A 12,068-nucleotide genomic window follows, 5' to 3' on the forward strand; every position below is an offset into this window, starting at 1 on the left:
GGTGGGGGAAGAGAGACAGAAAGAGAAAGAAAAGAGAAAGACTGAGAAATCTCCCATCTGCTAGTTCACTCTCAAATGCATGTAACAGCCAGAGCTGGGCTGAAGTCAGACCAGGAACGCGGTGAAAGTTACCCATATGAGCAGCAGGGACACAACTATTTCAGCCATCACCTACTGTCTCCCAGAGTATGTATTAGCAGGAGTTGGAATTGGAATTGCAGCTGGAATTCAAACCCAGGGACTCCAATATGGAGTGCATGTGCTGCAATCTATGGCTTACTGCTTTGCCAAATGCTTGCTTCTACTCAATCTTGAAGCAACTTGCAACTATCTCTACAATTATAATTTGATCATTAGTTCAAGGAAATATTTATCAACTCACTCTCCATCCCTCCTGGAATGGTTGTTATATGATTCTTCCCCAATGCTGACAGGAGGTTAATCCCCAAAGGCATATGTTAATAGAATTGAGAAGGAGGAAATTTAATCTGACTATGGTATTCAGAGGTGGGGTCTTTGGAGAGGACCTAGGTTTAGATATGGTCATGTTGGTGGAGACTCCTGGCTTTAAAAAGAACAGACTCAAATGCACATGCATACTCCATGTCCCTTGTCATGAGATGCCATGTAAGAGGGGCACAAGAAGGTTATTTCTAGAATGGAGCAGAAGCCAACACCAAGTCCTTGAGCCTCCAAAATGGTGGGCTAAATATACCACTCTTCTTTATAAAGCAGCTTCATGAGGCTGGCGTTGTGGCATAGTAGGTTAAGCCTCCCCGTGAGGCGCCCGCATCCCATATGGGAGCCAGGTTCCTGTCCTGGCTGCTCCTTTTTTGATCTCTGCTATGACTTGGGAAAGTAGTGGAAAATGTCTCAAGTGCTTGGGCCCCTATGCCCACATGGGAGACCTGGAAGAAGTTCCTGGCTCCTTGCTTCAGATTGGCCCGGCTCCGGCCAATATAGCCAGATGAGGAGTGAACCAGTGGATGGAACACTTCACTGTCTCTCCCTCTCTCTGTCTGTAACAGTCTTTCAGATAAATAAATAAATATTAAAAAAAAAAATAAAGTGGTCTCATACTTCATTACAGTAACAAAAGTCTGATTACCACACTACCTGAATTTCATTCTCTGTTCAAACACAATTAGCTCTACTTTCAGTAGCATAAATGCATTATGCCTCTGCCACCACAGCAATTAAAGATATTAAATTGAAAAACAAAACTTTTGGGGCCAGCGCTGTGGCAGTAGTGGTTAAAGCCACTGCTTGCAGTGCTGGCATCCCATATGGACACTGGTTTGAGTCCCGGCTGCTCCACTTCCGATTCAGCTCTCTGCTATGGCCTGGGAAAGTAGTAAAGTAGTAGAAGGTGGCCCAAGTCCTTGGGCCCCTGCACCCATGTGGGAGACCCAGAAAAAGCTCCTGGTTCGTGGCTTCAGATTGGCACAGCTCTGGCCATTGTAGCTATTTGGGTAGTGAACCAGCAGATGGAAGACTTCTCTCTTTCTTTCTCTTTCTCTTTCTCTCTGCTCTGCCTCTTTGTAACTCTGCCTTTCAAATAAATCAATCTTGATTAAAAAAAAAAAAAGAAAAACAAAGCTTTTTAAATATTTAGAAGAAAATATTGGAAAAATACTTCAGGCTAAAGAACAATGTCTTAAAACAAAACCACGGCAGACATTTGGCCTGGTGGTTAAGATGCTGCCATCCTGTATGGGAATGCCTGGGTTCAAGATCCTGCCTCCTGATTCCAGCTTCCTGCTAATGTAGACTTTGGGAAGCAGTGGGGATGGCTCGAGTGATTGGGCTCCTGCCATCCACACTGGAAACCTAGGTTGAATTCCTGGCTCTGACCTTCAGCCTTGGCCCAGCTTTAGTTGTTTCAGGTGTTTGGGGAATAAGGCAGCTAATGGAACCTTTTTCTGTCTTACTGCCTCTCAAAAAATAACTATACACACATACAATCACCCTTATCAAAATCCACAGGATAAAAAGGAACATAAGCCACAAATTGGGAAAAAAAATTGTAACATCTATAATGAACAAAAATATTATTAGATCCAAAATATGTAAAGAGTATGTTCAAATCAACAACAGAAAGAAAAACAACTCAATAGAAAAATGGACTAAAGACAAACAGACATTTCACTGAGAAGGAAATATGAATGACCACAAATACATGAAAGGCTGGATAAGCTAGTCAGTAATAAAAGACATGCTAAGTAATACAACAGTAACTTAACATCTATGTTAGGTCCCCTGCCCTCTGCAAGGATATCCACATCCTAATACCTAGAACCTGTGAGCATGCTGGTTTACATGGCAAAAGTGTCCCTGCAAATATGATTAAGTTAAGGACCTTGAGATGAGATTATTCTATATTATGTGAGTAAGCCTAATCTTATTACAAAGAGGAAGAGTGACAATGACAAGAGGAGCTGTGACTGTTGAAGCTGAGGTCAGACTGATGTGGCCATCAGCCAGGGATACGGCAGCTGCTAGAAGCTAAAGAATGCAAGGAACAGATGCTCACCTAAAGATTCCAGAAGGAACCTAGCTCTATAGACATTTTGATTTTAACCCTCTGTGACTTCTAACTTCCTAGAACTGCAAAATAAGAAATTAAGACGAGAATATTATGGTGACTTTTTCTTTACAGCAGCAATAGGAAACGTTTTTTACTAAAACTGCCAAGTGGCAAAATGATCCTGGTGAAGATGTGGACAAACAGGTTCTGCATTCCAGAAATAGTATTTATGGACAGAGATTATCCAGTGAAACTAATCATGTGCACACCCTGTGCACCAGAAATTCAACTCCTAGGTAAATGCCCTAGAGAAATTCTCATATAAATGCACAAAGAGACACGGAAAAGAAGTTCATAAACAGCGATTTTGAGTTACAAAAATCAAAAAGTAGTAAGCACCCACAGTAGGGCATATATAATTCCTGATATATATACATAACTGAAAGTTACACACAGAAGTAAAAACGAGCCAACGAACTATATGAAGCACTATGGATGATTCTTGGAACTTAAAAATGAAAACAGCATGTTGCAAAACATAAGATGCTATATGACACTATTTTAAAAAAGAAAAAGCTCCTGGAGGGCCAGCGCTGCGGCACACTGTGTTAACCTGAAGCACCGGCATCCCGTGGAGGCATCAGTTCAAGTCCCAGCTGCTTCACTTCCAATCCAGCTCCTCATTAATGCATCTGGAAAGGCAGCAGAAGCTGGCCCAAGTCCTTGAGCCACTGCAAGAGCTCAAGAGCTCAAGTCCTTAAGTCCTTGAGCTCCTGGCTCCTGGCTTCAGCCTGACCCAGCCCCGGCTGATGAACCATCTGGGGAGTGAACCAGCAGATGGAAGATCTCTCTCTAACTCTGTCTTTCAAATAAACACATTTTAAAAGGGGGGGTGTCGTAGGGGGGAAGCTCCTGAGGTAAATGTTCTGTGGTATAGCAGGTTAACTTGCTGTTTAGGACTCCCACATCCCATATAGGAGTGTAGGTTCAAGTCCCAGCACCTCCACTTCCAATCCAGCTTCCTGCAAACACAAAAGTATTTGGATCCCTGCTACCCACATGGCAGATCTGAGTGAATTTCCTAGCTCCTGGATTTGGCCTGGTCCAGCTCTGGATGTTGCAGGAGTTTGGGGAATGAATCAGCAGATGGAAGATCTCTCTGGGCCACTGTGTCTTTCAAGATGCAAACAAACATATAAAAATAAATAAATAAAAACAAAGCTGCCAAACGAGCAAAACTGTACATAGACCTATTAATACAGTTGTTTTGCTTACATGTATGTTTCTGTAACTTTTTTTTTTTTTTCATTTCGTTCATACTCACACACACACACACACACACACACTGAAAAGCTAGGGATCAATTACAGGAAATTCTGGGTCACCTCCAGAAAGAAAGAGGGGGCAAAGTGAGGAGAAAGCACACAGGGAGATTCTGTAGTATTTATAATATTCTACTTCTTAGGTTCAATGGTAGGTACTACACTTCATAAACAGACAACTGAATTTTTCATTTAAGCCTTGTTCAAGTCCATGTTTTTATATAAGAGATGCTACTATTATAAATCTTGCTTCTTTATTTTTTTTTAACATACTCACACTCTGGTTAAACAGAACACTACATATATTTACTCTAATCTACCTTTCTGTTTCAGTTTGGATAATACCGTCTTCACTCATAAACTGAATGGACCATGGACACCATGGTGCTTATCTGATAGAAAATAACATACCCCTGTGAATTGTTTTCTTAAAACTATGGAATCAGAAAAAACACCCTGTTAATTCTTCATCACAAACATACAATAAAGATAAATAAGTAAGACAGTACAGTTCTTACTCAACACACTTTCCAAGGAAGGGAGCTCTCTCTTAGGTAAATATTCTCCCATTCCCTAGGCCTCTTTCCTCAGCCTGTCAGATCCTTTTATTTTGAGGGTTGAATTCAAGTGTCACTTTGTTTCTCCAAGGAACAATGTATTTGCCTTCTAACTAAAATATGATTTTTAGGATCACAAAATAAAAACCTGATCTTAAAGATCTGATTTTATTTGTTTCTATTTGAATGTATATACATTTGTACAGTAGCCTTCATAATTATGAAGCATGTGAAAACACATTATCTCAACCAATCTTTAAAACATTCCTTTAGGAAAGGTGGTTCATTAATGAGAGGCGACTTGCCCTAATTGTTAATAAGCAGCATAAATGGAACTTGAAAGTCATGCCTCTGACAGCTCTTTGCTCTGACAATGTTCATTTATTCTGTTTGTCTCTGCCATCATCTCACGTCACTTATATTCCTTCTCGTCCTTAGAAAAGCGTGCTCTGAGCACCCACCCTGAGCCCTCCACCAGGGCTATGTAAAGTCAACAGCCAGTCACCTAGTCTGAGGTTATTTCCCAACCTGTTACAGGGAGAGTAAAAACACCTTAGGATTTATGGAGGTTATCTCCAGTGGCCACTCAGCCACTATTCCTCATAAATCAATCGAGGGTCAGCTCACTGACCTGTCTTTATATATAAATATATGCAACTTCTTAGTATTTGGCAAGGTACCTGACACAATAGAATGCTGACTATATGTACACATTCGATGGACACTGCAGAGAGAAACAGATGAGTACAACAGGGCAGAGAATCTTTTGCACCAATTACTATCTTCAAATTATTTTACACGTGTGTATACAATCTGATCTTCACTCACTTAATAGTGGTATATGAGAAAATTTAGAAAACTTAGGAAGCTCTAAAAGAAGGACACATTAAGATATAAAAAGTGATATTAATATGAGTATCGAGAACACAAAAATTACTTGTTAATGCACTTAAATCCTTTGCTGATCAGAGTATTATTTACCTCATCATTTTTGCAGTGTGCATTCTACAAATGCAATAAACAAGTGTATATTCTCACAGCAGGGGGCATATTCTCACTAAAGGAGTTGAGGGATGGAAGTTGAAGAGTAGATGGGCAGAAAGAAGGGAGAGGAAAGAAAATGATTTCTCTGTGCCCTGCCATCACACTAAAACAAGAGTGATGACCAGAAAAAGTCACATCCCAGTTGCATCATTTCACTTTGTATCACATGTAGCCTATCTAAAAAATGCCTTTGGGAAAGAATGAAAGGCTATTCTTACCAGTTAGTCATCTAGTATATTTTGTAAAACCACTGGACATATTGAAACTGTTAAATATAGTACCTTTATAATTTCTGGGGCAATAAGCTACTAAAGGAAATAATTTTGCAAAGTATAAATCAGTTTACAATATTTTTCTCCTAAGACTCTCATCTTCCTCTGTGAAGTAATGCCATGTAATAAAAAAATAAATAAAACACTACCTTGGATAAACTGCTACAGACCTCCTGTAAGTGGAGAATTAATGTTTCCTATTTTACTTATTTTTTTAATGTTCCATAATGAAGTCTGACTATCTAGAGAAGCACTGTCTTTTACTTCAGGCCTGGAAGATCAATTCTACACAGCTGTTGTTGTCATTTTGCTTCTTTTACTGCTTACAATTATCAGCTCCACTAGACTTGTGGAAAGGGGCAAAAGCCTTTTAACTGAAAACCAGTTTAAATATTTGCTAGCAAGTTTAGCATTTGGAGGTTAAAATTAATTTATAACTGCTAACTCTAATTATCTAGGTTTTTTTTTTTAAGTCAAAGGGTTACAAAGAAAATATGAGCTATAGGAAATAAATTTTTCTGCACAAAGTATATAAACTTAAGTTTTATTTTGTCACCTAACTCCCCTCCTGGAAAGCACATGTAACATTCTATTTAATGATCAAAATAAAATAAATAAGTGTGTTTGAAGTTTCTCAAAATTATAGACTAAAAATTACAATTTGAGTTAAACTAAATTTCCTAGGTAGAGAACAGACATCAAAGACTTGAGATTTAAGAAATTACAGATTACTTTTTAGGCTTTTTTTCTTTTTTCAATGAAATTACACCAAATAAAGTGATTATAGACTAAACTGAGTCACTCCAAGATATCCTAGTTGGTCTTTGTTTATATATACAATTAAGTACCTAGTAGAATACACACTAATTCACTAAAACTACTTAAGCTACACCAACCTAAAATTTCTTGAAATACAGACATACTTTCCCAAAGACAACTTATTCCTAAAATGAAACTTACAACTTACCCAGATTTTTAAAAAATCTTCACCTGTCTTAACTTTTCAATAATTTTAAATTTTCCATCCCTTTAACAGAATACTCTCGATTCTATGTACACTGCATATACTCTAAGAGTCAGAAAAGGTAACATAGTTAATATTTCAAACCCAGATTTCCCCTGAAAAGCAAAATTTAACATTTAAATAAAATGTTAAAAAAAAAAGACAAGGCAATTATACATAGCTACAGGTGTTCCTCAACTTACATTCCATAAGCCCCTCCTAAGTTGAAAATGTCCTAAGTTGCAAATTTATTAAATACACATAAACTATCCAATATCCTAATATGGCAACACAGTAAAAAGAATAACAATCATTTGCCTTGGTGAGCACTTGGTTGACAAGCAGCTGGGCTCACAGCAATCACCCAGCATTGCGGGAGATGACTGCACTGCACCACCCAGCTCAGGAAAAGATCCACATTCAAAGTTCAAGCTACGTATCCCAGTAACTGCACATTGTGTTTGTACCATTGTAAAGTTGAGAAATTATTAGTTACAATATCGTAACACAGGAACCATCTGTAGATTTAAATAAAATGGTTAAGAATTATAATACAGTTATATTTAAAGAATGTATTATAAAACTATCAAGAAGTTTTAAGACATATGTTTCAAGGATGACAATGGTTGGTACTGAAAGTGTTAACCAATATAAACATACTTAAAGAAGACAGGCAGGAACAACGGTCACAATGACCATGAAACTTAAAAAAAAGTAGTTTTAAATTTTATTTATTTATTTAGTTTTATTTGAAAGGCAAAGAGACAAAGAGAGAGGCAGACAGATAGACAGTAATTTTTTGTCGACTGGTTAATTTCCAAAATGCCTGCAACAGCAAGGGCTGGGCCAGACCAAAACCAGGAGCCAGGAATTCAATCCAAGCCTCCCACATGGTGGCAAGGACACAAGTAGTTGAACCATCACTGTTGTCTTCCAGGGTGCACATTAGTAGGAAGCAAGAATTAGAAGCTGAGGAGCCAGAGTTTGAATCCATGCACAGAGATACAGGATGCAGGCATTTTAATCAGCATCTTAGCCACTGTGCCAAGCATCTACCCCAAATTATGTAATTTACCAAACCATGGTAATAGAAACTGTGGCAGATGGATGAGTGTTCAGACACAGATTTACATATGGATTGGGAACCTACCATACGATAAAGGCCACAGAAAAGAGTATATAACTATTATGTAGCTGGAACTGAGAAATTAACTCACTAATTTTAGAATAAAATTAAAATAGACTCCTACCTAAAGCCACATATAAAGGTGAGAAAATGGATGAGGCTATGTTTATGAATTAAGAACTTCTCTGAAGAAAAAAATTCAAATCCACCACATACAAAAATAAAATGATAAATGTACTTACCTTGAAATTAAGTATTTTGAGGCATCAGGCCTAGCAGTTAAGATTTCCCCATATGGGCTGCCTGGTCATCTGTTCTAGATTCCTTAGGATGTGGGTCTTGGAGAGCAGCAGGTGATGGCTCAAGTAGCTGAGTCCCTGCCATCCAAATGGAGGACTGAATTGAGTTCCTGCCTCAATCAGCCCTGGACATTGTGGACATTTAGGGAGTGAACCAGCAGATGGGAGGGAGTTCATTCATCGTCTCTATTTCTCTCTCTCTCTCTTATTTACTTACTTATTTGAAAGGCAGATAGAGAGAGAGGGAGAGACAGAGAAAAGCTCTTCCATCCACTGGTTCACTCCGCAAATGGTCAAAACACAGTTCCAGGCTACACTAAAGCCAGGAACCAGGAACTCCATCCCAGTCTCTCACATGGGTGGCAGGCGCCCAAGCACTTGGGTCATCTTCCACTGCCTTCTCAGGTGCATTAGCAGGAAAAGCAGGGTACCTGGGACACAAACAGGTACTGTGATTTGGGATGCTGGCACCACAAGCAGCATCTCCACTTGATCTTAGCCAAAAGGCCGAGAAGCATTCACAAGCAGTGACTTAACCCACTATGTTACATACAGAGCCAGCCCCTCAAATTTTGGTTTACAGGGCTGACCGGCATTGTGGTACAGCAGGTTAAGCTGCTGCCTGTGATACTGCATCCCACTTAGGTGCCAGTTCAAGTTCTGGCTACTTCATTTCTGATCAAGCTCCCTGCTAATGCACCTGAGACAGCAAGGAAAGATGGCCCAAGTACTTTGGATCCTGCACCCACATGGGATTGCTGGATGAAGCTCCTGGCTTTGGCCTGGTCCAGCCTGAGCTGTTGAGGCCATCTGGGGAGTGAACCAGCAGATGCAAAATGTCTCTCTGTTTGTCTCTTCCTCTAATACTGCCTTTGAAATAAACAAATAAATCTTTTTTAAAAAAATAATATAAAGGGTAAAAAACACAATGTATGATTTCATTCAAAAATACTTTGGTTTAGGAAAGAACACTAAGAATCAACTAAAAAGAAAGACACAGGGCACGTGTTTGGTGTAGTGGTTAACAGGTCACTTGGGAAACTTCATCACATATCAGAGTAACTAGGTTCCACTCCCAGCTCCACCTCCAACTCCAGCTTCATGCCAATGCATTCTTTGGGAAGCAGCAAATGAATGCTCAAGTACTGGGGTCCCTGCTACTCATATGTGAGTTAAGTGCTCTTAGTTTTGGCCTGGCATAGCTCTGTCTGTTGGAGGCACTGGGGGAGTGAAGCAGCAGATGCAATTTCTCTCTCTCTCTCTCTCTCTCTCTCTGTCTTTCAAATAAGTAAAAAAAAAACAAAAACAAAAACAAAAACAAAACCAAGCTCAATTGGAGAAGATATTTGAAACATCCAAAACAGACAGAGATTAGAATTCAGAATTCACAGGGTCTGGCACTGCGGTATAAAGGGCTAAGCCTCTTCCAGCAGAGCTGGCATCAGTTCGTGTCCCAGCTGCTCCTCTTCCTATCTATCTCTCTATTTATGCCTGGAAAAGCAGTAGAGGACAGCCCAAGTGCTTGGGCCCCACACCCACAGGGGAGACCTGAAAGAAACTCCTGACTTTGAATCAGCTGAACTCTGGCTATTGTGACCTTTTGGGGAGTGAACCAGTAGATGGAAGATCTTTCAGTCTGTCTCCCCCTTTCTCAGTCTGTGGCTTTACCTCTCAAATAAATAAACAAAATCTTAGAAAAAAAAATTTAGAATTCACAAAGCATTCCCAAATCAACAAAAAAACAGAAACCCAACAGAAAAAAAAAAGTGAACAAGCAACTCAGAAGCCATCAGACATAACAAGAAATGTTTTAATTAGTAATCAGAGAAAGGCAAATTAAAAATAAGGAAATACCACTGTTAGAATTTGGATAATAGATTGGGTATCTTCCCAAAGGCCCATGTATTAGGAGCTTGATCCACAAAGTCTTATGTTAAGGGTTAATGGATTAAGGGTGGACATTTGATCTACTTATGACTTCTAGGAAGTGAGCCCAGGGTAGGTCTTTAGGTCATTGGGGCATCCCCATGGAAGTTAGTTCTCATGAAAAGACTGGCCATTGAAGCCAAGTTTGGCCTAGCTTCTCTGCTTCCTGGCTTGCTATGTGATCCAGTCTCTGCATGTGTTCCACCATTCATCACTCTCATTGGACGCAAGACCAATGAGGCTGCCCAGAGTTTGCGAACTTCCAAAACCGTGAGCCAAAATAGTCCTCCTTCCTTCCTAAGAAGCTTCTCCCGTATACTTTAGCTCAAACAATGACAAACTGACTAATACTGACCCTTTACACCTGTTAGTGACAATCATAAAGCTGAAAAACCAACTGTGTTCTTAGACATGTCGCTAGTAACCATACACATGACCGACAGGCAAATGAACTGGTAGAGAATCTGAAGTCCAATCTTACATCCTGCTCCCAAGTATCTACCCTAACGAAACTCTCTCATAGGCAGGGATGTACAAGGATATTTACTGTACTATTATTTATGGTGTTAGGGCTTGGAGGCAACTAGAAGATCCATCACTGAGAAAGTGAACAGACAAATCAGGTTGTTACACAATCCTACATAGTCATATTTTATCTATTTCAGGAGCTTGAGTTGTAGCACAGTGGGTTAAACCACAACTTTGCTGGCATCCCATACTGGAGGCCAGTTTGAGTCCTGACTGCTCTACTTCTGATCCAGTTCCCTGCTAATGCACCTGGAAAGGTAGCAAAAGATGGCCAAAGTGCTTGGGCCACTGCCACCCATGTGGCAGACCTGGATGGAGTTCTAGGCTCCTGGATTCAGCTTAGCCCAGACCCAGATGAAGCAGCTGGTTGGAGAGTGAACCAGCGGATGGAAGTCCTCTATGTCTCACCCTCTCTCTCTGTCTTTCCCTCTGCAACTCTGCCTTTCAAATAAACACATGTTTTTGTTTTTGTTTTTGTTTTTTTAAAGTATATTCCACAAGCATTTAAGATGGATGGATAAATCTCAAAAACACAGTGATGGGTAAAAACTAGGAAATAGGATGAAATCCGTATTATCATACCTTTGTTTTTGAAAGAAAAAACATACACACACAAAACATTCTTCAAGCATACATACTAATGAAAGATAACACTGGGGCCTGCATTGTAGGGGCAGTGGTTCAGGTGTCCACTTCCAAACCAGCTCCCTACTAACAGGCCTGAGAAAAGAAGAAAAAGATGGTCCAAATAACCGGAGCCCCTGCCACCCATGTGGGAGACCTGGATGAAGCTCCTGGCTCCTGGCTTTGGCTTGGCCCAGCACTAGCCATTTTGGCCATCTGGGAGTGAACCAGCAGAATGGAAGAGCTCTCTTTCTCTGTCTCTCCCTCTCACTTTACAACTCTGACTTTCAAAATAAATAAATAAATATTTTTTAAAAAGATAACATTAAGTGCTTTAGAATGCCTATATCTATCCTTCATTAAATGTAGTTCTTTAAAGGAAATAATTAGTTTTCAGTACTTCAGAACTTAGTTAAATGGATCTCAACAAATCTGTTTTGTGTAAAAAGAATATATTAGGTAACTGAAATTGAATATTTGAATATCAACCAGTTCATTTATTAAATCAATCTTAACTGGACCATATTTAAATCAGATTATTTCTAAAGTGATTCATAGCTACTTCTCAATGTAGCCTTTTTTACTGTTTTTAATACTCCGTCTGACACTAAAAAGTTGCCCTTAAAAAACTGTATCTGCTCAGCAAGTAACAATTAAAAATTATATCCACAGGAATGTTTAACTTTTTCATTTTTTTTAAAGATTTACTTATTTATTTGAAAGGCAGAGTTAGAGAGAGAGAGAGAGAGAGATCTTCCATCCACTGGTTCACTCCCCATATGGCTATAACATGGGTCTCCCACGTGGGTGCAGGGGCCCTAGCAGTTGGATAATCTTCCA

The 12,068-nt window shown here is 39.5% G+C and overlaps 1 protein-coding gene across 6 annotated transcripts in view; it reads right to left on the bottom strand.

Moving 5' to 3' along the window:
- WDFY3 (WD repeat and FYVE domain containing 3) overlaps positions 1 to 12,068 on the bottom strand; it is a 310,521-nt gene that overhangs the window by 210,286 nt on the left and 88,167 nt on the right. The window contains exon 5 of one of the 6 annotated variants that reach the window (XM_070047899.1): positions 8,094 to 8,228. The exons of the other annotated variants lie outside the window; for them this stretch is intronic. The gene's annotated coding sequence lies outside the window, so the exon portion shown is untranslated. The remainder of the gene's footprint in view (positions 1 to 8,093; positions 8,229 to 12,068) is intronic. 6 annotated transcript variants of the gene reach the window in all.

This window comes from Oryctolagus cuniculus, chromosome 8 (genome assembly GCF_964237555.1).
Source record: "Oryctolagus cuniculus chromosome 8, mOryCun1.1, whole genome shotgun sequence".
Lineage (NCBI taxonomy): Eukaryota > Metazoa > Chordata > Mammalia > Lagomorpha > Leporidae > Oryctolagus > Oryctolagus cuniculus.